Raw genomic sequence first — 26,603 nt, 5'->3', positions numbered from 1 at the left:
ATGAGCCAAAAATAGCAATGTAGCTATGGGCCCTAGAAATTGGTGATAAATAATTTGAGGCTCCTGCCTGTGTTGGTTCAGTTCAGATTCCAGGAAGGACCTGCCCAGCTCTCCATCCAGTATGAAATAATCATGTGGGCTTCCATTGGTAGGTGGGTGCTGATTTTGGAGTTGTTGCCAATGCCATCACTTCATACTGTCCCAGAAGACCTTGCTACTCTTCTTACCAACTCCCACTAAGCCCTGTCTCATAAGCAACCCTCAAGCTAAAAATAAAATACAACAATGATGCAAGGCATTAGCAGCATCTTCTTCGGATCACAGTGACGCAACGGTCAGGGTGGACTAACAGAGCAAGAGGTGTACTATGTCTGAGAGTTAAGGTCATATAAGAAATACATCCAAGCAGAAACAACAGAAGAATGTGCATTTTGAGTTAGAAAGTTGATATAACTGTTAATGCGTTAAGGTTTTTAGGTGCATCTGTGCAAACATGTCTGATCGCACAACATTCATCAGTCTTACTCCAGTTTTTCAATTGTGTATATGTCTTGTAAACCAGTATGAATGTAGTGTGATATGGCCTGGTTCCACGTTCCATGTTCTAGATTGGAACCAGGACTTTGTAGAGTTCTGGGTCTGTCAGTTGGCCCAGCTCTACGATGGATGGGTGTGTGAATTAAAGTCTCTCTCTTTGATTTACATATAAAAGGCTTTGTGACTTTATTACACTGGCGACGATTGCGTGGGATGCGCAGAATAAAAACCCCCATCATCAGAAGACAGAGAATTCAATAAAAGAAAGGTTCATCTGGAGCGGGAGACAAGAGGAGCGTAATCCGGGAAAAAAAAAGAAAGAAGACGAGACATCTACCTGTGACGGAAGAGATCAGTGGACGCGGCGCGGAGCGAATGGCCCACTTTTCCATTTCAAGAGGTATTGTGGGTTCAGCTTAAGCGAAACGCTGTCACTTGAAATGCAGGGCCTGTCTGCGTTTCACGCTGTGTGACACGTTAGTAGGCTGAGCTCGATTGCCAGAAGAAACAGGACTGAAGGCTAATTCTTCGCTGCGCCATAAAAAAAGCCCAAGCAACCGTAGAAAGAATGCCAAAGGTTTACGTGAGGACGTCGACGGCCGTTTTGAGGCTTCTGGTCTTTCGGATGTTTTTCGTTTTTTCTGCAAAAGAGGTTTGGTTCTTCATTCATTATTGCAACTTAAGGATTATCAACATGGTGACAAGCACACCTTATGTTCAGTGTTATAAGGTTACACCTGCATAATTAAAAATGATATAACAGGCTTGTCATCACGGTGATAAGCACACCTCTATTGGAAGAACTTAAGAAAATTACAAGTATTGGTTTTGAAGTCATAGTGGGAACCTCGATTCTGGGACGCAACATTTCATTTATGTTGTTACAATTGTAGTGTTAAAAAAATAAAATAAAAGGAAGGGTAAAGTTTTGCTTGAAAATTTGATTTAAAAAAAAAAGTTGTATAACTTGTTGGAAAACAAACATTGAAGGGTTGTTGAGATGCAAAATGTAACTGCACCCCCGTTTTTTCTGTCGAATCCAGGAGAACCCCCGGTGAAGTGGAAAAAATGGAGGAAGATATTCGAAAATTATGCAAGAGTTTGTGGTACTAATTTGAGTGCAGAGAGGGAACAAGCATTATTACTCCACTGTTTAGGTGGCGAGGGGCAAGAGGTGTTAGAGAACTTATACAAAAAGAAATCCGAGGTCTACATCGCAAACCTTGATACAATTCAAGAAAGTTGTCACTTAGCAATTGCTCCAGCAGTTGATTTAATTTAAGAAGTAAGCATGTAGAATATCAGATACAAAAAGTGAAGACAAAAAGAGGTAAGAGAAAAAAGAAACTTGATCTAAGGATAATCAGCATCCCATCATTACACTCTGAAAGTGCCCAGTGTCATCATCTGGGGTACCAAACAACTCTTCTCAACAACCTCTTATGACATCGAGGTGATATGAATGAGTTGTATCCTCTTACCAAGCATACATCAAAGAAAAGAGGAAAAAGTATTTAGAGTGCAGTGCAAAATTTCTGGGAAATTTTTTTTTTTTTGAGTTTTTTATAGAGTGTTTTTAAAATAGAATAAGCAAATGACGAACACCAAGTATATAATTCTGGCTTGTGTCTCATCAATCGCGTTCCTATCTAAAAGCAGTGTATGAAAGGGAAAAAAACAAAAAAGAAGCAGTTGAAGACGTTTACTGCTCCTATGTACTGGTCGACATGTTTCAGCCTGCGGGAAGATTATCCCTGGCTTTCTTCAGGACCTCATAAACAAAGCTTCTAGTCGTAGGCTTCGCAAAGAAAAATGGGTTATTACTATACCCTTATAGCTGTTTCCAAATTCCTCACTGTGATTATTGATATATTGTGACATCTAGAAACAATAGAAAGATGTACGTTAAGATTTTGATTCATGCAAATAATCACATAATATTTTGTGCTTACATCTTTTGTCCCCACTTCTCAAAGTATCTACAAGGAATAATAATAATCATGCTTACCAATAAACATTGAGGAAAAAACCCCACCTCACTGCACCAGCTCAAGTCAAGAAAGAGGCCCCGCTCTGAAAACAAACGTGAGCCAATAAGAAGACAAGCGAAAAGAAAAATGCGGTCTCTTTAACTCAAAAACTATAAAATGCTAAGAGAGGGCAAACAAACCGCTTGACCATGTCCCTTACTCTTTAAGTGTTAGAGGCAAGAGCTTGTCAGCGAAGCAACAAATGGCATATTTTAAAATCAAAAACGAGGTATGGCATGAGAATGATGCAACAGATCTCCATAATCGAAAGAACACCCAAAATAACTAAAACCCATCTGGCTTTAAATATAAAGACAAACCAGCGACTAGAAAGCTCGTAATTTTTAGCTAGAGTCCAACATTGTTAGCACTATTGTAGTGTAAATCCAAGATAGAACAGTAACTAGGATAGTGAAAGAATATGACATGGTTCTAAAACCAAATTAAACAACGTATGCACGGGCACGGCTTTCACTTTGCAGCTGACATGAGAGAAAAAAGCCGCAACCAGAGAGCCAGTCATTTGTAAAGCTGTAAATCCATACCTGTCCGTCGGTACCTCCGGCAGGGACTCGCGCTGGGATGGAGGTACCGAACGTGACAAGACGGCTAACTTTTATACCGTATGCTAACAAACAACAGCTGTCAGCAATCAGGAAACGAACGCCGTAAGAACTTCCGGCGCTTGAAGCATTACGTGTGTAAGAACTACAAAACGGCATCATGATGGCCGGTAATTGTAGTTCCCAGTAGTAAATGCTTATTTTGACGAGATATCTGTAAGCAGTCTTTATTATGACAGTATTGGCACAATGACACTTGGCGGCACGCGTCCTCTCTGTGATTGATTACAGGGCTGAGTGCAAAAAAGAAACAACATGTTTTTTGACATAAAAACCATTGTCATCTATTCCCCACGTGCACTAAAGTGAGTGCTAAAAACGTTGCAGATCGCAGCAAGTACCTATAACAAGATCGATCTTCACGTTACTTATCAAATGGCAAAGAAATGTCAATAGTTTGAGAGTGCTACGAAGGGGCCCTATATCAATTTGTAATTCCTTAGTGAGATCTGAAGGTGTTCTAAATTGTGCATAGGCATTAGTACTAGTTTATCAGAAAATAAAACACAAATATCAGTAGATAGAAAATCAAAGGAACCCTCTGTCATTTGTGATTACTTCATGGGATATGATGGTTGTTCTCAATGGTGTGTTGAAATTCGTGCTTGGTTTAGAAAAAATATTTGAAAAGTATTTTTGCATAAACAGATGCTTACGTCAGAGTTATGATGCAATTAAATCAACTCTTACTTCTTACTGAGAGACATCCATGGTATTGCGTCATTCAGACCGCGTACATCACTGGACAATTTAAATATCCATCTCTGCTCTCGTAGAAACAAAAAATTGGACACATCACTGACATGTGGTGGAATATAAGGTTTTTCAAGCACAGTCCAATTAAAATCACCTGCATTGTGGCCTTTTTCAAAAAAGTGTTTGGTAAGTTTTGTCATGGTCTTTTTGCATCTAAATGTGCTTTTATGTTCCTGCATCCGTAATTTAACTTTCCTCGTTGTCATGCCAATATACTGGAAAGGGCATGGACATGTAATGAGATATACCAAGTTTTCACTGTTACAGTTCGTGAAACTCTTTTGTACCCATGGTTTGGTAGTGCCAATGTCAACAGTTTTAGATGCTTGGGTTTGTGGGCAAACGGCACAGGAGCCACACGGATAGTGGCCCTGAACCGGAGGTAAACCCCATAGAGTAGTATCTGCTGTATGCCTCTGATCACATGGTCGAGTGTGGACCAATATGTCTTTTAGATTAGTACTCCTTTTCAAGGAAAACAATGGTAATGGTATTTTATCTGTATGGCTGTTCAGAATTCGCCAATGTTTGCGAACACTTTTTTGAATCCCATTCGTTAGAGTACAGAAGGTAGTCACACAGGTCAAACGCTCCAGTGGAGGTTTACTCACTGGGGTTTCTAAAAGAGCCTCCCGGTTGTTATTGGAGGCCCTTTTATAAGCTCTCTTGATCAGTTTTTTGGGGTACTCCTTCTCTTTAAGTTGTTGTTTAAGATTGTTGGAATGTGCTTCAAATTTATCACGAGTTGAACAATTCCTCCGAATACGAAGGAACTGACCGTAAGGTAAATTCTCTCGGAGTGATTTCGGATGCTGGCTGTCAAAACGAAGTAGCGAATTGCGTGCCATTGGTTTGCGGTACAGTTCGCTTTGTAGACCTGTGGGAGTGGCGAAAATGGAAAGGTCTAAAAAAGTTATCCTGTCTTTTCCCACTTCTGCTGTAAATCTCAGAAAGTCATTTCTAGTATTTAGCCACTCTTTGAATGTAATGATGGACTCAGAACTACCGTGCCACACAATTAAAATATCATCGATGTACCGTTTCCAAAAACGGATCGATTCAAAGAATGGATTAGATGTGGTCAGGATGTGTTCTTGCTCAAAAGTATGGACGTAAAGATTCGCCAAGCTAGGCGCGAAAATACTGCCCATACTGGTCCCAGAGGTCTGTAGGTAGATAGTGTCCTCATATTTGAAAAAATTGTCCTTCATAGCCAATTGGGCCAAGGACATTATGAATGGGACTGGTGTTATAGAGTCTAAAGTGGCATTAGTCAAGATGTTGAAAACAGTGTCTAGGGTCTCATCTTGCGGTATTGAGTGATTCTACGTCAAAAGACACTAATTAATCTAGGTCCAGGTCAAAATCAATCTCTGGCAGCAAACGCAAAACATCCTTAGTGTCCTGTAGGAATGTCGGCATTGTCTTGACTATGGGGCGTAGAAAATGATCTACAAAAGTTGAAAGGGGCTCCAGAAGTGACCCAATGCCTGATATTATGGGTATTGCCGGTGGTGGTCGTTGTGACTTATGTATTTTTGGCAAACAATAGAAATATGGCATTACTGGATGGTTCGTATGCAAAAAGGCTGCTTCTTGTGCAGTAATCCAGCCTTCCGAAACGCCTTCTTCTACAAGATTGCCAATAATCTTTTTGATCCGTTCAGTGGGATCCTCTTTCAGCGGTAAATAAAAGCACCTATCTGACAATTGGCGCAGACACTCTTCTCTGTATGTTGTAGTGTCTTGGATAACAATTGCTCCGCCCTTGTCGGCGGGCTTAATTGTTATCGTGTGGTCTTTCGTTAGCGTCTGAAGTGCATTTTGTTCTTTCTTAGATAGATTGTGAAACTGAGATTTTTGATTTTTACATAGCCACATTACTTCTTCTTGTACTGCTCTTTCAAATGTGAGTACTTTGTGAGGAACACTAGTGATAGGGGGATTGAAAGAGGAGCGTTTCTTCAGGCCAGTATTCTTGCTCTCACTCTCAGTCTGATCCGAAGAGGAATCTTTATCGCGAAAGAAATAGAAAAGGCGGATTTTCCGAAAAAACTGTGCTAATTCACAATTTACCTGGAAAGAGTCGCCTGAGTTTGTTTCTACAAAACCCAGCCCTCTATTGAGGACTAGGGTTTCGTCTTCGGTTAGCTGTTTCTGACTGAGATTCACTATCAAACTTGATCTGCACTGGTCCCTGGTTGTGCATTCTTTTTCGTTTGGCTCCTGGTGCCCATGTGTGATGTTGTGGGTTGTTCCCAGTGTACCTGGCTTGGTGCATTTCTTCGTTTGCCTCTTGGTCTCCTTTGGCCAAATCCTAAAAAAGGCTGATTAGGATATTGTTGCTGATTGGACGGAAACTGAGGTGGAAATTGCATTGCAAAGTGAGGTGCAGGAGGTTGGAAGTGTGCTGGTGGGAAACCCCAAGGGGTCGGTGGCCACCACTGTTGAAAGTGTGATGTCTGCGGTCCTCCTTGCAAGTTGGATCTATTATACCTCCCACGTCCCCTCCCTCGAAACTGTTGTCGATTATCCATAGGTACTTCTCCTTCATCTGAATTCTCCTCTGAGCTTGATCCTGAATAAGAAGAGCCATAGCGTCGCCCTCGGATTTCTTTTTGTATTTGAATATTTGGAAAGGGGGATTAGGAATCCTTGAAGGTCTCTAAATATTTTCCCTCAGACCCTATTTGTATTTGTGTGTTAGAGAACTTGCCACAGTTGAGCCCTGCAGTTCAAAGGGGGTTGAATAACTATGAGATATGTATCAAACAATTGGATTTACATTATCTGCCTAAGGTAAGCACCATCATGGAGCGATATTACATTGGTTTAAGAGAACAAGGAAAAGAGGAAACAGTGGAGGAATTTGTGACCACCCTACGAAAGTTAGCTTCAAGTTGCAAATTTGGGGGGTGGGGGGGGCGGAGCTAGCCACGCTTGGACCTGGCCGCTATGTGAGCGAGCTCCTCCGGTCGTGTTTCTATCCTGCATGTATCCTGCACACTCAATGCAACAATCGCCATAAAACTATAATATCCTACCTCCGAAGTGTGGAGGGAATGTCCATGCCCAAAATCGCCGCTGCAGACAGTGCCGAACACCTGCCAAACTGCCGTGGAGTCGGAGCCGGGCTGCGGCCTAAGCTGAGGTGAGGCACACACGTGGCGTGTCGATTACGTGAGGTCCGGTGAGGGAGACGTGCGACTACCGTGAGGCGGGCCTTCCCTGCCGCAGACCAGCTACACCGGGGAGACCGGGTGGACTGCCCTCTAGTTATTCGCCCTCGGTCCTCCAGCACCCGTGCAGACACCGCTGTTAGCCGCGGAAGGTGGAAAAGTGGTGAAGACGGCGCGGAGTCCGGGGACATCGGAGACGATTGGCGCGCTCTGCCCCGATACCGCACGAGCAGTAAGTGGCACTGTGGACCCTCGCATGATACCTCGAGGCTGAAACGTCTGGAGCCCCCCCGTGCGGCCAGTAATTCTACCCTTCGTGGTGTGGGTGGTCACGGGTAACTGTGGAACTCAGCTCCGGTCCTTGCCGGTATAGCACCACTGGCGCTCATAAATACCATCTGCCAGGCCTTACGTGACATACAGCTGGGTGTATATACATTGGACATAAGTTTAATACCCCTCCCGCTGCCACATTCACCGACTGTCTGGGATACTGGGGCATGCAGGCCTCCACATGTTGATTAGATCTCAGGAATACCGCTACTAACCCTACAAACTCGCTGTCAGGAGTTCAACAACCGGAACAGGTGTTTATGTGACTGCGCTGGGCACACGCGGTGAGTGGCCTGCTGTACCAAGGCCGGAGTGCAGATTGCACCTGGGACAGATGCACCAATTGTGTTGCGGCACTACCCATAGCTGCTCAGAACTGCAATCTTACACTCTCACAGCTTAAATTGTAGGCACTAGTATCCTGGCCCAAGACCTACTGGGAGTCTTGAGGTACTTTGCTATACCTGTGTCGATTAGCTTGACATCCGGTGTGAGACTGCATTGCACGCCTGAACTATAGTTCTACAGGCTGGGAAGACACAGCCCACCACTTGCTTCCCTGCGCTCTGAGAGTTGTAAGGCGAACATTGAACATGGGTAAACCGGACAAAAATCACCCCAAACTGCACTTTGAACAGTCCCAAAAAATGACTGAGAGTTCAGCAGATGATGCATAGGGGAGCCAGTCACAGGCACTGCCAGGAACCTCGGACACAGCAGTGGATTTTCAGGCTATGTTCACGACGATCCAATTGACACTGACAAATATTGATGGTAAAATAGACTCCTTAACATACCGTGTTGATAGAATGTCTGAGCGGTTGGATAGGCATACCGAAAGAATTGATATGGCGGAGCGCCGCATATCAGACACAGAGGATGCCCAACTCCAACTGGAAACTAAACAAACAACAACAGATAAGGCCCTAGCAGCGATACTGGCAATGACCGAAGATTTGGAGGCGAGGTCACGCCGCAACAATCTGCACGTCATGGGTATTGCGGAGACAACCAACACAGGTAACATGGAACGATATATTGAAACAATGTTGATCACACGAATGGGCAGAGACACCTTCTCGGACGTCTTCATTGTGGAGAGAGCACACAGATCGTTGGCACTGCCTGCGCCACCGGGGGCAAGACCGCGCCCCATCATAGCCAAAATCCTCAACTACAGGGACCGCGATGCGGCGCTCCATAAGGCTCGGGAACTGGGGGCTCTCACTCATGATGGAATGGCTGTCTCTATCTACCCGGATTTCACTGCTCCGGTCCAAGAAGCCTGGAAAAAATTCCTGGATGTAAAGAAGAAACTTCGAGACTTGAACATTCCTTACGCAATGATATACCCGGCGTGTCTGAAGATCACGGATGAAGGTAAAAGTGGAGTCTACAACACACCCACGGAGGTACTTAAATACTTGAAAACGAAACCGTGCTGATGTCCCCAACGCGAAAGGACCTAGTTCCGAAACTGTATAATACGGCCCAACTGGAACAATTCAATGCTCAGGATAGATGCAAAACAAGATGGGAAAACACATTAGGTGTAAATATCACTACTGAGCAATAGGATTAAAGCTGCACACAACTGCAAATGCTGACTTCTAATTGCAATCTGAAAATAATACACTTTAAGTTTCTCCATGAAGTGTACTACACACCTGCACAACTCTATAAATATGGTCTGAGGGAGGATGACAAATGCCGCAGATGCGGAGCTACAACAGCGGATTTCTTGCATGTGGCCTCTTCGTGCCCGCGACTTCATTCCTACTGGGCAGAGGTAATCACTACACTCACTACCATGTTGGCAGAACGGATACCTAATACACCCCAAACATGTCTGCTAGGCATGTACAAGATCAAATTAGCTTGTAGACGTAAATTCCTCGCAATAGCACTTCTACTAGCAAAGAGGCGTTTAGCAATGAAATCGGATAGTAAGGCTACACCAAAATGCAAACACTGGATTGAAGATCTGGTAAACTGTAAAGCACAGCTGGAAACATATGCAGAGGAGCTACCACAAGCTTCTCGTCCATGGAATTTCTGGGAACCACTAGTACAATTTCTAGAATCCACGCACACTGAGGATTGATTATGATCCGGAAATGGGTTTGTGATTGCAAAGCAAGAGATCCTCTCATATGTCCCAGTATAGTGGGTACCTGTGCTCTTAAGTAGGCCATCTTTTTCTGTGTATCAAGTGAATCTGTAATATTTCGGATATTGTAAAATATGATGTACTGCTGTGACATTGTGATTGCTTGAACATGTAATGTGAATGATAATATGCATAACTGTGACATGAGAACTTCTTCTTTGTGCTTGACCAAGAAAAAAATAAAAAAATAAAAATAAAAAATTGCAAATTTGGGGAGCTAGTGGAGGAGAGAATACAGGATCAGTTTGTTTTAAGATGCAGCAGTGATAAAATAAGGGAAGAGCTTTGGTTAAAGGATGAGCCGCCGTTAGACGAAGTAATGATTATTGCTAAACGTGTGGAACATATGCTTAAGTGTGTAGGTGAGTTGAGTAAAGTGGGAAAACCATCTACTCATGAAGAAAAAGTAGAAGAGATTGTATGTCAAGTTCTACAAAAAACTGACACTGCCAACTACAAGGGTAGAGAGGAAGAAAATAGGGCGGCAAATATGTTTTATGAAAACTGGTCCAAATTCACTTGCGTAAAGAGTGTCGTGAAACTGTTCAAGAACGCTGTCAAAATCAATGATGGTCGTATCTGGAATCACTGTCGCGTTGTTCATGTTAGACCAAGCAATGACAATACTTGTGAATCAGAGTCTTCTGATGATGTCTCTTCTCGTTTGGAATGCGAGCCTACTCGTAAGAGTGTTAGAGTCTGCAAAAGTCCAAGTTATCTTAATGATTTTGTGAGAAGTTAAATTGTGCATTCACCGTGAATGACTGTCATGGGCATTTTCTGTGATTTACTGACATACTGATTTTTTTTCCTTTAATTTATTTGTTTAAGGAAAAGAAGGATTATGTTTTGTTTTGTTTATATGTTCTTGTGAAAAGATGTATTTCAAATGTGAGAAGGAAGAAGTGTGATATGGCCTGGTTCCACGTTCCATGTTCTAGCGTGGAACCAGGACTTTGTAGAGTTCTGGGTCTGTCAGATGGCCCAGCTCTACGATGGATGGGGTTGCGAATTAAAGCCTCTCTCTTTGATTTACATATAAAAGGCTTTGTGACTTTATTACACATAGCACATCTTAATATGTGTGTGTGTGTGTGTGTGCGTACATGTGTGTGTGTGTGTGTGTGTGTGTGAGTTCAATAGAAATTTCTTCAGCTGTAAATTACTACACAGGAGTTACACTGACAAGACTGAACAAACTTTGGCAAAGTCAATCGGTCTGGGTTTCTAATGCTAACATATGTATTCATCAATGCCAGACAAATTTAAGAAACAGGAGGCTGACTATAGTGAAGACTCCTTCATCTTCAGTACAGGTCTGTTTGTTTTTGTTTGTATGTCAACTAAAGACCGGACGACAAAGGGACCTTTATTTATTTATTTATTTATTTTACGGAGTTTTATAAAGCGCAATCTTGAACCGAAGGTATCGGGTATCAGAGCGATTTACATAGCACCAGTTGCGTTACATGAGGACACATTCATTTTTGTTAGACATGGGGTGATTAAGTGATTTGCCCAGTATCACAGGATGTTCAGCGTCAATGCCGAGACTCAAACCCAGTTCCCCAGATTCTCGCCGCCCTAGCCGTTAGGCCAACTCCTCTCCCGACCTTCATCATACTTCTTCTTTATTCCCTGTAATGTAGAAAAAAGGACAGAAATGATGGCTCCCTTGCTTCCAGGCCTTCATGTGACATTAAACAACAACAAAGGACTATACTCAAGGCAAAATATCCTTCACTACCGACAGGATTTCGTTTCTAGATGACAAAAAAGAAACAGAAAAAATAGCTGGCCTGGAAGCACTAATGTGAAGAGCTTGGAGGGAAAAAGAGCGATCATTGGGCAGAAACTAGAGTGGATGATGGGTGAGGGCAACAAGAAGAATACATAAGAAAGAGGCAGGGATAGCGGGGAATAACAAGAGAGACTGAAGGACATAGAAAGGAAGAGTGAGCTATACAGTAAAGAGGGAGGGGTAGGGAGCCACTTTGAGCTGACACTGAGACCTATATTTTTAAAGTAGTCCGCCACGCAGTTCAATCCAAGCACTGTACTGGGGGACGAAAGATGCATCCTAACCGCGTTAGGTGAGAAAGCCAAGATATGATTGACAAAGTTTCAAGCCAATGACTGAAAGAGGCTGGTGCAAGCAAACCAATGATTGAAAGGGGGGGGCGAACCAAAACCTACTCTACGTATACTGCATGCAAAAGGTCTATTTGACAGCTGTGTTATCTACCCAGACCTCAAAAATACGTACTGGAGTGCAACAACAGCAGCAGGATGGTATACAAAGTCATGACAAATAATGTATGGTTTATACATGGACGTGAAATAACCCTCACCATCACGAAACCTCTGGGTGTACGTGCGCTTTAGAAATAATTTTAACATAACATAACATTGTCTTTCCAAAATGTAGTCAAAATTAAATGTTCCAGTGGACTGGAAATTGTGCAGACTATTTAAGGCTGGCTGAAATATGTAGACCTGGGGGAGTACCAATAATCTCCAGAAACATCCCACTATGATTTTAGATTTGCCTAAGGACCCCTTAAATACATATGGTACACAAGGGAGTTGCCTTTAGACAATTTGAACTGAATTGTGAGGATTTATCAACAATATTAAAGAGCTCTCTCCAAGAGTGGGGTTGAGCCTGCCTGGACGTTTTTACATACCAGATGAGGACTCAATGATGAAGAATGTCACAGAATTTCTGTAGATGAGAGTCCTTTTATAAAAGACAATATCTTTCTTATAATGGAATGGGGATTTGAAAGCTGAGATGCTCATTCTCCAACAGGGTTTGGTAATGTGCACAAGCCCAGTGAACATAGCTTTTCAGAGTCCTAGGGATTGTTGGTGGAGTGTCACTGAAAGGCAAGTCACTCACCTTATTTATTCCTTGAGCCTGGTGATGGTTAGTACCACGGGTCTTCAGGAACTGAGAGATGCTACCACCCTAGGTTTGGGTCAGACATCACTGGAACTCACTCACAATCTACAGTCGTACAGTCACAACAGATGTTTCTAGGGTTGCAGTGGAATTCATCCTTATGTACACCATGGCGCTGGTGATGAAGTTGCCAGGTTCAAAGTGCACCATGAAGTAGGCTCACTTGTTCGCATTTTAGATGTAATATCTACAATTAATTCTGTTCCCAATTTCTTTAACTTCCAGTTTTCAGGACATTCCTCTTTAATATCATAAACGGACAGGTCATATTTTGCATGTGCATCTCGTCTTATATGTGGGAGCTTCCCGATTTCTATTTGTTGTATGGGACGCAAAACCTTTGTTGATTTATCTTCTCAGTAGCTTCTGGAAGATCACATTAAAATATTGTCCTTGTTGGCACTTCTTTTTTCCCAATGGAGGAGGAGGAACTTTATTGTTTGATTAATAAAAATCATTACAATGGTAAACATGCATCAATAATAATAATAAAAACATGTATCGATATTTTCCTTCTTATTTAAGAATCTTCCCAGGAGCGGCCAATTAGTCCGTTTGCATCGTCACAGTGAATTGAAAGATAGAGTTAATCTATAAATAAATAAAAATATCTAAAAATCTATGTTTGTTGATATAATAAAATATTGACTTCCTCTAGGCGATACAACTTCATTGGGAACAAATAGAAGACAGTCAGGGGCCAAAGGAGATTTGCGGGTGGAGAATCTGTGCCAGACACGTAGGTTATTTGTAGGCAACATATGGAGGTTCAACGAACATGCAAGAATGGAACTCTCTTACTGTGCACTTAGAGAAATTGTAATGGTTGCTATCATGTCCCACTAACCTACATATGTCATTATATGGGAAATCTATTTCAGGAACAGTTACACGAATCCTATAAGGTCTTCCTGTAATGATCCTTCTATAGATATTGTCTACTGTTCACATAGTGATTTAATTGTCTTTTTCAAAGAAATCTGCAGTAGCCCACTATAAACATATAGGATCAAGCAGAGTAGCCCGTAAAGGTTTACTTCTGTGTCATTAAGGATGGAAGCATATTTCTTCAACTCGTTGTAATGTGTTGTAATGCATGTATCTTCTTTCTGACCGTGAGCATAAAAACACATTTTCCATGTTTCATGCTCAATATCCCATGATTCTGTGTCATCCTAAACAGTGTTTACATTTTTATGGTGATATGTCTTGCATTTAGAAGTGTAAGGCTTACAGGAATCTGTTTACTAACATAAAGGACTTGTATTGAGTTTCTTGAAGTTCATCTCCCCGACAGCAAATTTAATTTAAAAGTCAGGTGTAGGCGCGGGACGTGGAAAAGATTTCTTTGGTTTGCTGTGGCCTGTATGATTATAGGACAGGGCTTTTCTTTGTGTATTTGCCTTTTCCATGGCTTTTACCTGTGATTTTATGTGTGTGACAATGGCTCCTGACACTTGTTGCAGGTGCCAACTCTGTGGCATGTGAGGACAGGCAATGGTGTAGGATATCCATCAATAAACATGCATACTCTGAGCATCAGTCTCAATAGTCTGTGGCATGAACGTCATCGTTCTGCTGCTCCGTTGACCCCAGAAATCCCCAAGTGGACGTGGACCATGAACGTTTCTCTCAAGATTGGAGACCATCGGTGAGAATGAGATCTGGCAGGCCATCTTCATGTGCTGCGGAACAGCTGGCGTTCTGACCCGAAGAGCCAGGGAGCGGCACGGGTGCTGAGAGGACCGCCAGCGTTGAGCAAGGTTGATGGCCAAGGATGCGTTGCGGGTCTCCTGCCAGCCCTCTCATGGTACCCCAGGGTCTCTCTGCTGCACTGGAGCGTACTGTGATCAGCTTGACTGACCCTCTATGATCAGCTGGAAAACCAAAAGCCGCAATGAGACAGTAAAACTTATTTCCTGTGGTTTTAAGATTTTCTAATATTATGTCTCATGTTTACTTTGTTTGTTTATGGCTGTGTTATATATTGTTATTGGAAACATGCTTGTGAGTGATTATTGTGTATCTATTTGTTTTTAAAAATGTACATATTGTCTTACACATTATTTTCTTTTTTAGATTTTTCGTATATTATGTTGACACAAACAATCCTGTTGTAAAATTAACAACATTTTATTTTTTAGAAAAACCTCATCTCACCATTGACATATGTCCTTATTTTTGTAGTGACCTGTGTTAAAGATTCATAATACATATTATCGAGGTGAAGTTTTTCAAGTCCAACGCACATCTTAGATCCATTTTAACATTTTTTTAAATTTGCACATGTGAAATGTTTATTGGTATGCAATCTACATAAAATGTACTATTATACTTATGAACCATCACATGCCGACAAAATACATGCGCATGCTGTACCAATCAGTGATCCAGTTCTAACATTTAAAATATGCTTTTGTTTCTTTTTCCCATCCAAATGTAATGTTTATTCATCGGGTACATTTCTACTACATCCTTATGATCACCCCCCTCCTGCCTTCTCAATATTCCTCAGGCGCGAGTTCATGTGCTCACCAGGTGACAAGTACATGACATTCTCTTCCACTTTAAGTTAGAGGTTAATCTACTCTGCTCACCTCCTGGAAAGAGTTAAAATGTGCCAGTCTCTTTAAACATTTCTTTGCTTCACAGCAGCTTCTTTAGATCTTTACTAGATCCTGGACACCCTCCAGTGATCACGCGCTGAACAAATACATACATTAAATAAATGTTATGGTGACCATGTCGTTGTATGTCTAGACATCCAATATGCTTAGTTGACATATCTGTTTCTAAAGCAAGCCTACGTTTTTTTTTTATAAATATGAAAGAATAAGTGCTTGATTTATTACTTTGAAAATCATAGCCAGCCAGTAAAAAGTTGCATATTGGATTTCGAAGCATGCATGGAAAAGGTGATTGAGTTATGAGCGTCCTTTCACCCTGCTCTCAGGCAGGTCGCTCCCCACGCTGCTGTATTGTTTTTGGCTATGGTTGTCTTGTTTTGCATTGCCTAATTTCCTTTTTCTCCCTAATGCTATTTTTATGTGCCCTGTTTTGCCTTCTGTTCCCTCACCCGTGGTCCCCGACACCCTGCTCTCTCATTCGCCACTCCGCTGCTGTATTGTTTTTGGCTGTACTTGTCTTGTTTTGCATTACCTAATTTCCTTTTTTCTCCCTCCTGCTATTTTTCTGTGCCCTATTTTGCGTTCTGTTCCCCCTGCCGTCCCTCACCCGTTTTTTCCCGCCGCTGCGTCCCTGCGGCCCCGCCCCCCTGCTCGCCCATTAGCCGCCCCGCCTCCCAGCTGCTCCTCCCTCCCACCTCCCCTTATATGGAGGCCGCGCCTAAGGCAAGCCCGTCTGAGTCCGTCCACGCCTAGACCGCGCCCAGCGCCAGACCCCCTGGCCCCATGAACGCCACGACGCCCGCCTCCGCTACGACGCCAGCACCCTCCATGCACTCAACGCCGGATGAGTACACACCTGCTTCCTGGCCGCCCCGAAACGCACCCAAGGACCCTTCTCATGCCGGAACTGCAGCTTCACCAGCATCCGACCCGCCAATCCACTCGCCAGAACAAGACGCAACCACCTCAGATGCATACTCCTGAACACCCGCTCCGCACGCAAACACGCCATCGAACTCTGGGACCTGCTCAACACATCCTCCCCGGACGTCGTCTTCCTGACAGAAACCTGGATGAACGACTCCTCGGCACCGGACATCGCCATAGCCATCCCAGACGGCTACAAGATCACCCGCAGAGACCGCGGCAACAGAATAGGAGTGGGGATTGCCATCATCCACATGTCCACCCTCAAGGTCTCGACCAGCACCGACGACACCCTCAGCACCGCCGAACACCTGCACTCCCAGATCCACACCGATCCCAATACCACCCTCAGAGGAACTCTGATCTACAGACCCCCCGGACTCCGACCTCAGTTCAGCGGCTCCATCGCTGACTTCGTCAGCACGCACGCCCTCGCCTCCACGGACTACATCCTCCTCGGAGACCTGAACTTCCACCTCGAGAACAACAACAACACCAACTCCACCACCCTGATCGACAACCTTGCCAACCTCGGATTCCGACAGCTCGTCTCAACGCCCACCCATTCCGCCGGCCACATGCTTGACCCCATCTTCTCCGCAAGCTCCCATGTCTCCTTCAGCCACACCACCGAACTCCATTGGACCGACCATCACTGCATCCACTTCACCTTCCAGAAACCCACCGCGCACCACCGACCCCTGCCGCTGCTGGAGCAAAGTCACCGAAGACCAGCTAAACACCGCCCTCGCCCGAAGCCCATCCGCCGACCCCACCGACCCAGACGCCGCCGCCAGCAACCTCCAGCACTGGATCAACGACTGCACCAACACCCTCACCCCGATCAGGAAACCCTCCAACAGACACACCAACAAGAACGCCAGCTGGTTCTCTGCGGACCTCCAGACCTCCAAACAAACCTGCCGAAGACTAGAGAAGAAATGGCACTGCGAACAGACACTGGAGAACCACGCAGCTCACAAGAACGCCATGTGCCAACACCACCACCTCATCAGATCCGCCAAAAGGACCTCCTTCAAGGACCGCCTTGACAACAATGCACACAACAGCAAAGAGCTCTTCAACATCGTGAAGGAACTTTCCAACCCCAGCTCCAACACCAACGACATCCCACCATCGCAAGAACTGTGCAACTCCCTGGCCACCTTCTTCCAGCGCAAGATCGCAGACATCCACGACAGCTTCGACGACCAGACCACCACGACAGCCAACGACACCTCAGATCCCACGACCACCACCTACAACAACCACCTGCTCACCTTGACGAACATCAACTACGACAACACTATCAAAATCATGAACACCATCCACTCCGGCTTCCTGTCAGACCCGTGCCCACACCACATCTTCAAAAAAGCCAGCGCCACCATCGCACCCCATCTCCGCAAGGCCATCAACATCTCCTTCGAGACAGCGACCTTCCCAGAGAGCTGGAAGCATGCCGAGATCAACGCCCTGCTCAAGAAACCCAAGGAAGATCCGAGGGACCTCAAGAACTTCCGGCCCATCTCCCTGCTCCAGTTCCCGGCAAAGGTCATCGAGAAAACCGTCAACAAACAGCTGACTTGCTACCTCGAGGAGAACAACATCCTGGACCCATCCCAGTCCGGGTTCCGCAGCAACCACAGCACCGAACCTGCCCTCATCGCCGCCACCGATGACATCAGGGCCCTGCTAGACAACGGCGAAACCACGGCCCTCATCCTCCTGGACCTTTCAGCCGCCTTCAACACGGTCTGCCACCGCACCCTATGCACACGCCTCCACAATGCAGGAATCCGAGACAAGGCCCTGGAATGGACCACCTCCTTTCTCGCCGGCAGAACCCAGAGCGTCCACCTCCCCCCTTTCCGTTCCGAAGCCTCCAAGATAATCTGTGGCATACCCCATGGATAATCCTTCAGCCCGACATTGTTCAACATTTACATGGCCTCGCTCGCCCACGTCGATAGACTGCACAACCTCAAAATCATCTCCTATGCCAACGACACACAGCTGATCCTCTCCCTCACCAAGGACCCCCTCACCGCCAAGACGAACCTCCACGAAGGAATGAAAGCCGTCACCGACTGGATGAAGAACAGCCATCTGAAGCTGAACTCGGACAAGACGGAGGTCCTCATCCTCGGCTCCACCCCCTCAGCCTGAGACGACTCCTCGTGGCTGACCGCCCTGGAAACAGCACCAACGCCCACCGACCACGCACGCAACCTGGGGTTCATCCTAGACTCAACACTGTCCATGACCAAGCAAGTCAACGCCGTCTCATCCTCCTGCTTCAACACCTTCCGCATGCTCCGCAAGATCTACAGATGGATCCCCATCGACCCAAGAAAAACGGTTACCCAGGCCCTCGTCAGCAGCAGGCTGGACTATGGAAACGTCCTCTATGCGGGAGCCCCGGCCAAACTAGTGAAACAACTGCAATGCATACAGAACCCCTCGGCCCGCTTGATCCTCGACATCCTGTGACACAGCCACATCACACCCCACCTGAGAGACCTGCACTGGCTGCCCGTCAACAAGAGGATCACCTTCAAGCTCCTCACCCACGCACACAAGACACTTCACAACACCGGACCAACATACCTCAACAGACAACTCACCTTCTACACCCCGAACCGCCAGCTCCGCTCTGCCGACCGCGCCTTCGCCACTGTCCCCCGCATCCGAAGAGCAACCTCCGGCGGCAGATCATTCTCCTACCTCGCCGCCAAGACCTGGAACACCCTCCCCATCCTCCTACGGCAGACCCAAGACCTACTAACTTTCAGGAGGCTACTCAAGACCTGGCTGTTCGAGCAATAGCAGCATCCCCACCCCCCCAGCGAGACCCTCACAGGTGAGTAGTGCGCTCTACAAATTCCTTGATTGATTGATGAGGCATTATTTTCTTTGTCAAGTCTAAGAGTCTAAACTTTGAAGTTGTTTTCTGATTTACAAGAACAGTTGTAGATATGCGCTCATTAATGTTTTTTTCGTATTTCCTTATAGAGAGTAGTCAAAGACAAAGCGTGGCATGGCAGGAGTAGAGACGAAGGAAGAGGACAATTTCAGCCATTAGGCAGACATATGATAAAGTGACCAGCATCAACACAGATTAGGAGGGAAAATATACGGGGAGACTACACCCGCCCAGAAAATCACTTGTTTTCAAACCAAATGACTCTGGATGGAGGTTAGTGAGACCACTGAGGGCCTGGTTGATCAGGGCACCTTATGCCAGGAGAAGAAAGATGATGAGGCCCCACCCAGCCAAGAAGATCTAACATCTGTGGTGTTTCAGGATCAGGTCCCACAATCCTAGGGCACGAAGTTGCCCCTACACTGGTCAAGAGACCCCAACAAAAACAGGCATCAACCTGCATCACTTGATACCTTCCTACTATCACAAGCGTCCTTTAGGAAGATCAACAGCCAGGGATGAGATTCGCCCCGTGGCACACCTGAGCCCTCACGTGGTGTTCCACCCCGCCCCCTGAGTATGCATTCATGGCATCTTTGTATGCCAGGAAGTAGCTGATTGGTGGTCAGTAGGTACTCTCTTAGGACCTTTAAGAGGTAGCAGCAATGGTGAAGGCACACCAAGAAGTACATGCTACCCAGCACAGAGAGCTCTGCTGTCCTATGCCCTCCTGTACTCAATGCAATTTCACCGTGTTTTATCTCCCATCCTTCGGTGTCGTGTTACCCCCTCTGTCCATAAAACTACTGTAGAGTGTGCTGATTCACAGGCCATGTCCAGTCCAGAACTTTAGGTGGTGCTTGTCTCTGAAGAGGAAGACACAGAGCGCCTAGACACCTCCGGGTAGTAGTGTCAGTTTTTCAGTTAACCTTGGGACATCGTACTGGTGGTTTTTGATGCTTTGGAAGATCTCCCCCATTTGACAACTATCCCCAATCATTGGTCATCCTAGATTTCAGCAAGCTATTCCCCATATGCATGACAGCCTAACAATGCCATAGAAAAAACTACAGGAGGTAACCCATGAACCCAGTAGAGTCCCAGGTAGATTAAGTATAACAAAACAACAGTGCCTCAACAGGTAATCATTTAGTAGACAATTATTACTAATAAATAAAACATTACAGTACAAGGTAAGAAAGGGAGACAACAATAATTGGAGGAAACGTATAAATGTTCTGTATTTGGACAGTAAAAATTATATCAGCACTATTTACATTGTATGTAGATGTAACCCAAACAATCGTGTGCACGGACGTGCACATGTAGGTGGTGAACGGCACAAGTGACACATGAAATAAGGTGAGAAAACTGCAATAAAAACGACATAGAGAAAGATTTAGAGAATGGTTACAAAATAGTATATTGCTAGTCCATGAAATAATCAACTCATTTAAGAAACCAAAATAACGCCCACGGATGCACTGAATGGTCAACGTCGTTTCAACCTGTTATTGTTATTGTTATTGTTAATTGGTATTTCTAGAGCGTGTAATCACCTCCTGGTCTCGAAGCGCTATGAGAGAGAGCCCAACCTCAGCACATCCGCCAGAGTGTGCGTCCAACAGGACCTGTAAGAAATTCAGTTCATCATCAGGCCGGTATTAGAGAAAGTTCAGTCAGTGCTGTAGTAGAAAAACCGGCACAAGGTCATGGTTAACTTTTTTGGCCAGAGTAAATCAAGGGATCGAAGGCGCGTGCAAACGTCTCAGTAGGAGGGTAATGGATCGTGTGTAATCCGAAGGAAGACTTTGCGAGAGGAGCGTGAGGGTCAGGCTAAAGTCCTCTTGTAGTTCCGATGGGGGGATCCTAGGTCGGTACCGGCAGCCTCAAGTTAACAGAAGCTGAAATTGACAGGACTGCCGATGGTGTGTAAATTCCAGTGGGAAAAGAGAGCCGTCTTTGTCCAGCGTGAGTGTGGACCCTGACAAACCTCAGGTTAGATCTGAGCCGTGCTCGGAGTAGTACCGGAGCTTGAGATCACCTTATTTCACAGGTCACCTGCGCCGTCCACCGCCTAAACGAGCACGTATCTACACACGATTGTTTGGGTTACACGCACCCACACACAATGTAAATAGTGGTGATATAATTTTTACTGTCCACATACAGACCATTTATACGTTTCCTCCAATTTTGTTGTTGCCCTTTCTTACCTTGTACTGTAATTTTTTCATTTAAAATAACTGTCTTCTCAACGAAGCCTAACAATGCCAGCAGGTTGTCAACTAGGTAGGGGGCTGTCTTCCGGGAGGTCACGGGAGGGAGATTGTTAAATGGAAGATAACAGAGATTTCTTCTCTTGGTAAATATTGAGCAAAGATTGAAGTTGCACCTGCTTTGGAGAGCAGGACGCGGAGTCCACTGGGCTACCTGTAACCTGAGGAGTGGTTTCAAGAGAGTCCTGAATCACTGGCATGAACATTTGTGGCTTTGTAGCTGTTGCCTGGAGGCTTGCAATCCTTGAGTGCGTTTGGAGAGGTTTTCCTGGGCAGGCCCAACAGCTTCCTCCTCCTCTTCTGCTGTGGCAGACACATACATGGAAGCTTAGAAGAGCGTAGAGACTGCCCGCCCTCCTCTGCTTGTGAATGGCAAGAACCCAATGTTGGAGTCTTGGCCCCAAGGAGCTAAAAGAAAATGGCAATACCATTTCTATTTCTGACATTAGAGGTTGTGCATTTGCCATAAACAAAGATTTTGAGAATTAGTTGAAAACTGAATATAATACTTTATCATAGAGAAATGATGCAATAATAGACTACACAGTGTTGCTTATTAGTTAATAATTGCTGAAAGAAATGATATATAATAAAGCCTTGCCTGCGCTGGTCACTGTTGCATCCCTTGTTGATGGATCCCTAGCGGACAGCTGCTGAACGTCTGTCGTGGAAGACAGTGATGGTCATGCCGACCTGACCCACTAGGTGGTGAAAATAATGGGGGGGGGAATTCAGTTTGGTGACAGTGGGGCTGAGGATAAATGTAAATTTTAACACAAATCTTATGAAGGCACAACAAAATAAACATATATTCAACATTTTAAAATCGGAGACAAGTATTGGTCAATGGATATACATTTCTGAGAAATTATAAAGAGTGAAAAAAAGATAAAAATAACAATAGATAGTACATGTATTGACGTCACAGACTGACCTGCCTGTCAGATGCCAGAGGGCAGACTTGCTGCATGATGCATGTTGTCTGCTGGCTGGGGGGGGGAGGTCAGGGTTTAAGTGGGGAAAAAAACCTGGGGGGTCTCTAAAAGAGCATGGCAAACCTGTTAAAGGGCCATGGCCGACACAATTCGGGGTGTGGCCTCAGTCATGAGGACCAGAATTGTGTTCTTAAGGAAATCATAGAGTCACATTCAACAAAGAATAATAAAATAGCAAATAGCTATATTTATGGATCATATCAACAAACACTTTAGAAAACATGTACAAGGGATTTACATTACTTAGAAATCTATTGCAGGATTTCCTAAAACATTCATTGTGTCTGTTTTGCTGGGGTTTCGCACAACATTTTTCATCAGCAGCTCTTTACATGCAGGTTTGCATTGAGTGTTTCAAGTGGAGGAAAATTGAGTTTTACACATACGCATGAACAAATGGTATCGACAAAAAGAGAGGTCCTTGTTCGAGAAACAATTAAGTTTGTTGCAGTGAAACCGTTCTCAGTCTACATCTCTTGCTGGCAGGGTGTCCATGCAGGCAACACATCTTTTAACACTTCAGGGTTTTTTTTTCCACCACACGCTTTGAACAGTCTAAAAGCTTGGATAGTATCTCTTGCTGACAGCTGAAACTATGAACACAGTTTCTGGATTACCGTTTCACATAAAGATGATATTCATCACCTGCAGGCAGGTTTCCTGCATCTAGCATGCTGAAACTGGCTTTAAGTTCTTTCTCAGATTCTGGGGCACATCGTTTATTGATGTTTACAGAGAAACTTTGGTAAAACTGCCTTTAGGTAAGTGCACCAGAGTTACCTTTTCCCTGGAAAAGAGTAATATTTCTGAATTTGCCCTTATCGACTGCTCTCCGAGCCGTAGAAGCAAACTCACCAGGGGGGTCCTTCGTTGCTGTAAATATAAGTCTTTGACTGACCACAAGTCTGTGGGCATTAACAATTGTAGTGTCCCTCTTCTATAAAAAGAGTGATACATCTTTGAGTTCCTGGAGTGCATCATACATTACCCTCGAATCTGTAATAAAAGAACAGCATATAAGCTTCTTCAAGAGACCTTCATACATACTCTGGTCTCTGGTGGGACTGGCTTCATCTTGGAAAGTATCTTCAGAATGTTTATACAAGGCAGGTAAGCGAATAACACCAGCTTTCACGGATCTGTTATTGAATGCTACCAATCTAGTATCAAACAGTTTCCAGATCTTCTGAAGCTGAACTCACAGCTCGATGGTGGCCAGGTTTAGCTCTCTCTGGTGCTTTGGTGGCATGCTACATGTGGCATACAATAGGTCTATTAAAAGTCTGAAGTGATTTGACACCCCTACATCCTCATCATGTGCATCTGCCACAGTTCGAGTGTATAAACCAGACAGTGTCATGACTTTACAAGATTTGGTCATTCCGATTTCAGCAATGCTGCTGCTCCTCCCCTTTTCCCAAATAATACTGCTGCTTGATCGGAATATTCCGCAACCGCGATATTGTGCAACATACTTTTTGTGATTCCAACTTTCTCAAAATAGCTTAGGAAAGCTGACTTTACTGCAAGTGCTTTTGTTTCTGCCAGCTCCAGAAGACCGAAAAGATAGTCACTGTTTGCTTTCATTTCCAAAAATACCACAAACGTAGAAGCATTGCTAATAGTTGTGCCTTCATCAATGAAGACTGCGTTGTTTTGTTTGTGTTGTTTGGTATAACAGACCAACCTTTGTTGAATTTCCAGTGCTACAATGTGTTGATCATTTCAGTTGCGGTCTCATTGTTGTGCAACACACGGCCCAATGCACTGCCAGTCTTTGTCTGAAGTAGTATTAAATTAGGGTCGTTTGTTTTTGCCAGGTAGTACGCAGTGTCAAATACCCTGCATGTGCTCCCCAGATGTTTGGCATTGCATTCTTGTCTTGTCACCACCAATGTATTGTTCTGGATAGCTTTACATTTTCACTGCCATGTGAACAGAGCTCACCTTATGCTTTTTCCTGAGCTGTTTCTACCTGAAAACATTTCTGTCACCAGGGGGACCAACCTTGCCGCCTGCCCACTCTGAGCTTATGACCATTCCCGGGGTATCATCATGCACTGGCTGAGCTGTTGATTTAGCCTGTTTGCAGGAAGAACAATCAATATAGCCTGACATCAGATGCAACCATTTATATGACTCTTAAAGTAATACCAATGTTTAGTGGTCCAGCAGTCGGGAGTTTGACAGTTTATGTCTCTGTCACATTTTGAAGCCTTTGTAAAGGTGGACAGCCCTTGGCACACTCTTGCACAGTTTTACGAGCCTCATACATTGTTGGTTGAGCTGGACTAGCCTCCTCTGTAATACCGTGTTGCTTCAATGATAATTGGAAGTCAAATATTGAATATTACAGAGATGGGCACTTCAGAGAAGAAGCAGATGAGCCACTAATGGCCATAGATTGAACTGATATACCTAAAAAGGAAAATACAATCTTCTTCCCTTGCTAGTTTGGGTCCTGGGTGATCAGGCCTCTTGTCATGCAGTAAGAATATTTAGCTTCTGATCTGCAACAAAAATTGAATAGTTTACTCCAGTGATCAATTAAACATTGTGGAGAACCATCTGGCAGGCAGATGTTCCTCTTCATTTTGTGCTGCTCCTGAAAGGATCTCCTATTCTGCAGTGAAGGGTCTTACAAAATGATGTCTTACAAAATGATGTCAACAGTTCAGCATTTCGGGGAGGAGCCTAGCGCGCATCCAAGATGGTCGCGTGAGCACAGGGCTCCCCGGACCCTCGCTGCTCCTCGGAATTTATCCTGACTTTATCCTGACTTGGTTGATGGAATCTGGAAGACGAATGCTGGCTGAACACTAAACTCCTTTCGGAAATCAAATCGGACCTGGCAATGCTGAGTTATGGTGGTTGAACTTTTGAGGCCCAACCGATGGCTGTGCCCGATGCGAGGGTGATCTGTGGAGCCGGGGCGTAGTTGAACAACAACGGCAGCGGGGCTGTGCCAGTGGCCGTCACATCACTTTCGGTTTCACTTTTGGATCTCTGAGGGGCTGGACAGTGGACTTGCTTGGTGCGACTGGGCTTTCGCTTTGCCTTCGCTTGATGCCTGTGTCTTCGCCTGCTACCAGTGTGCCCATCGACGGTGGTCCCTTCGCTCCGCCACATTGCGGCCTCTGATGTGGCCCGCGTCTGCTTGGCCTGTGCCCCCTCGACGCTTCCTCGGTGGTCCCCTTCGGCGAACGTGGTTCTCATGGGAGGCAAGGGAGACCCCGAGAGGCGTAAGACCAAGACATCCCTGCGTGGAGGACCGGTCCAGACGAACAACATGGACCGCTACACTCAGGGTAAAGGATCCCCTGGGACGGCCAGTGTCCCCCCGGATGATGCCAGTGGTGGCCCGTCCGTTTCTCCGGATCTGTCCCTGCAGGACATCATGGGCGCCATTAATGGCATCAGGGAGACCATCGCTACGCAGTACGAGGCCTTGGCCCGTAAAATCGACACGGTGGCCATTGATGTTACGCTAATCCGGGCGGATCTCTCTAAGACCAACAAGAGGGTTCAAACGCTGGATGTGCGGACGTCCTCCCTTGGTACGTACGTGTCGGACCTGCAGACTACTCTCGGCGATCTCAAGTCGGCCAACGATCTGATGGCCCGGCGGCTGGAGGACTTCGAGGGACGGGCTCGACGCAATAACATCCGCGTCATAGGCGTTCCGGAGACCTCGGACAACCGCCCGGTTGATCTCATGGTTGAGGAGCTCATCCTCGAACAGCTTGCCCCCGCTGGCCTGAGTAAGTTCTTCGCCGTGGAGCGGGCCCATCGAGTTCCAGGTGGTCGGCCGCGACCGGGGGCCCCCCCGAGGCCTATTGTAGCGAAACTTTTTCATTACAGAGACCGAGATGCGATTCTGCAGGCCTCACGGGTCCATGGCCCGGTCCGATATGAGAACTCGTCCATTAACTTTTTCCCGGACTTTACCCAACTTGTCCAGAAACAGCGGATGGGATTCCAGGGGGTGAAGCGTCGTCTCCGGGACCTCGGTCTCAAGTACTCTATGCTTTTTCCTGCAAGGCTCCGAGTGGAATATGAAGATCGGACTACCTTTTTTGACTCTCCTGCGACTGTGAGTGACTGGCTGGATTCGCTGCCGGACCGGGGTGACCGGACTGGGCCCTCTGCCGGTACCGAGGGTGGCGGGTCTCCTTCGGAGTGACTTTTGGTCCTTGACTTTGCCATTTTGTACTGTTCGGCTGGGTTCTACTTCTTTTGTGCATTTTGTTTCATTA

The sequence above is a fragment of the Triturus cristatus genome, chromosome 6, assembly GCF_964204655.1.
Source record: "Triturus cristatus chromosome 6, aTriCri1.1, whole genome shotgun sequence".
In the NCBI taxonomy this organism is placed as follows: Eukaryota; Metazoa; Chordata; class Amphibia; order Caudata; family Salamandridae; genus Triturus; species Triturus cristatus.
The sequence above is the reverse complement of the archived record's forward strand: the minus strand, read 5'-3'. Positions refer to the sequence as shown.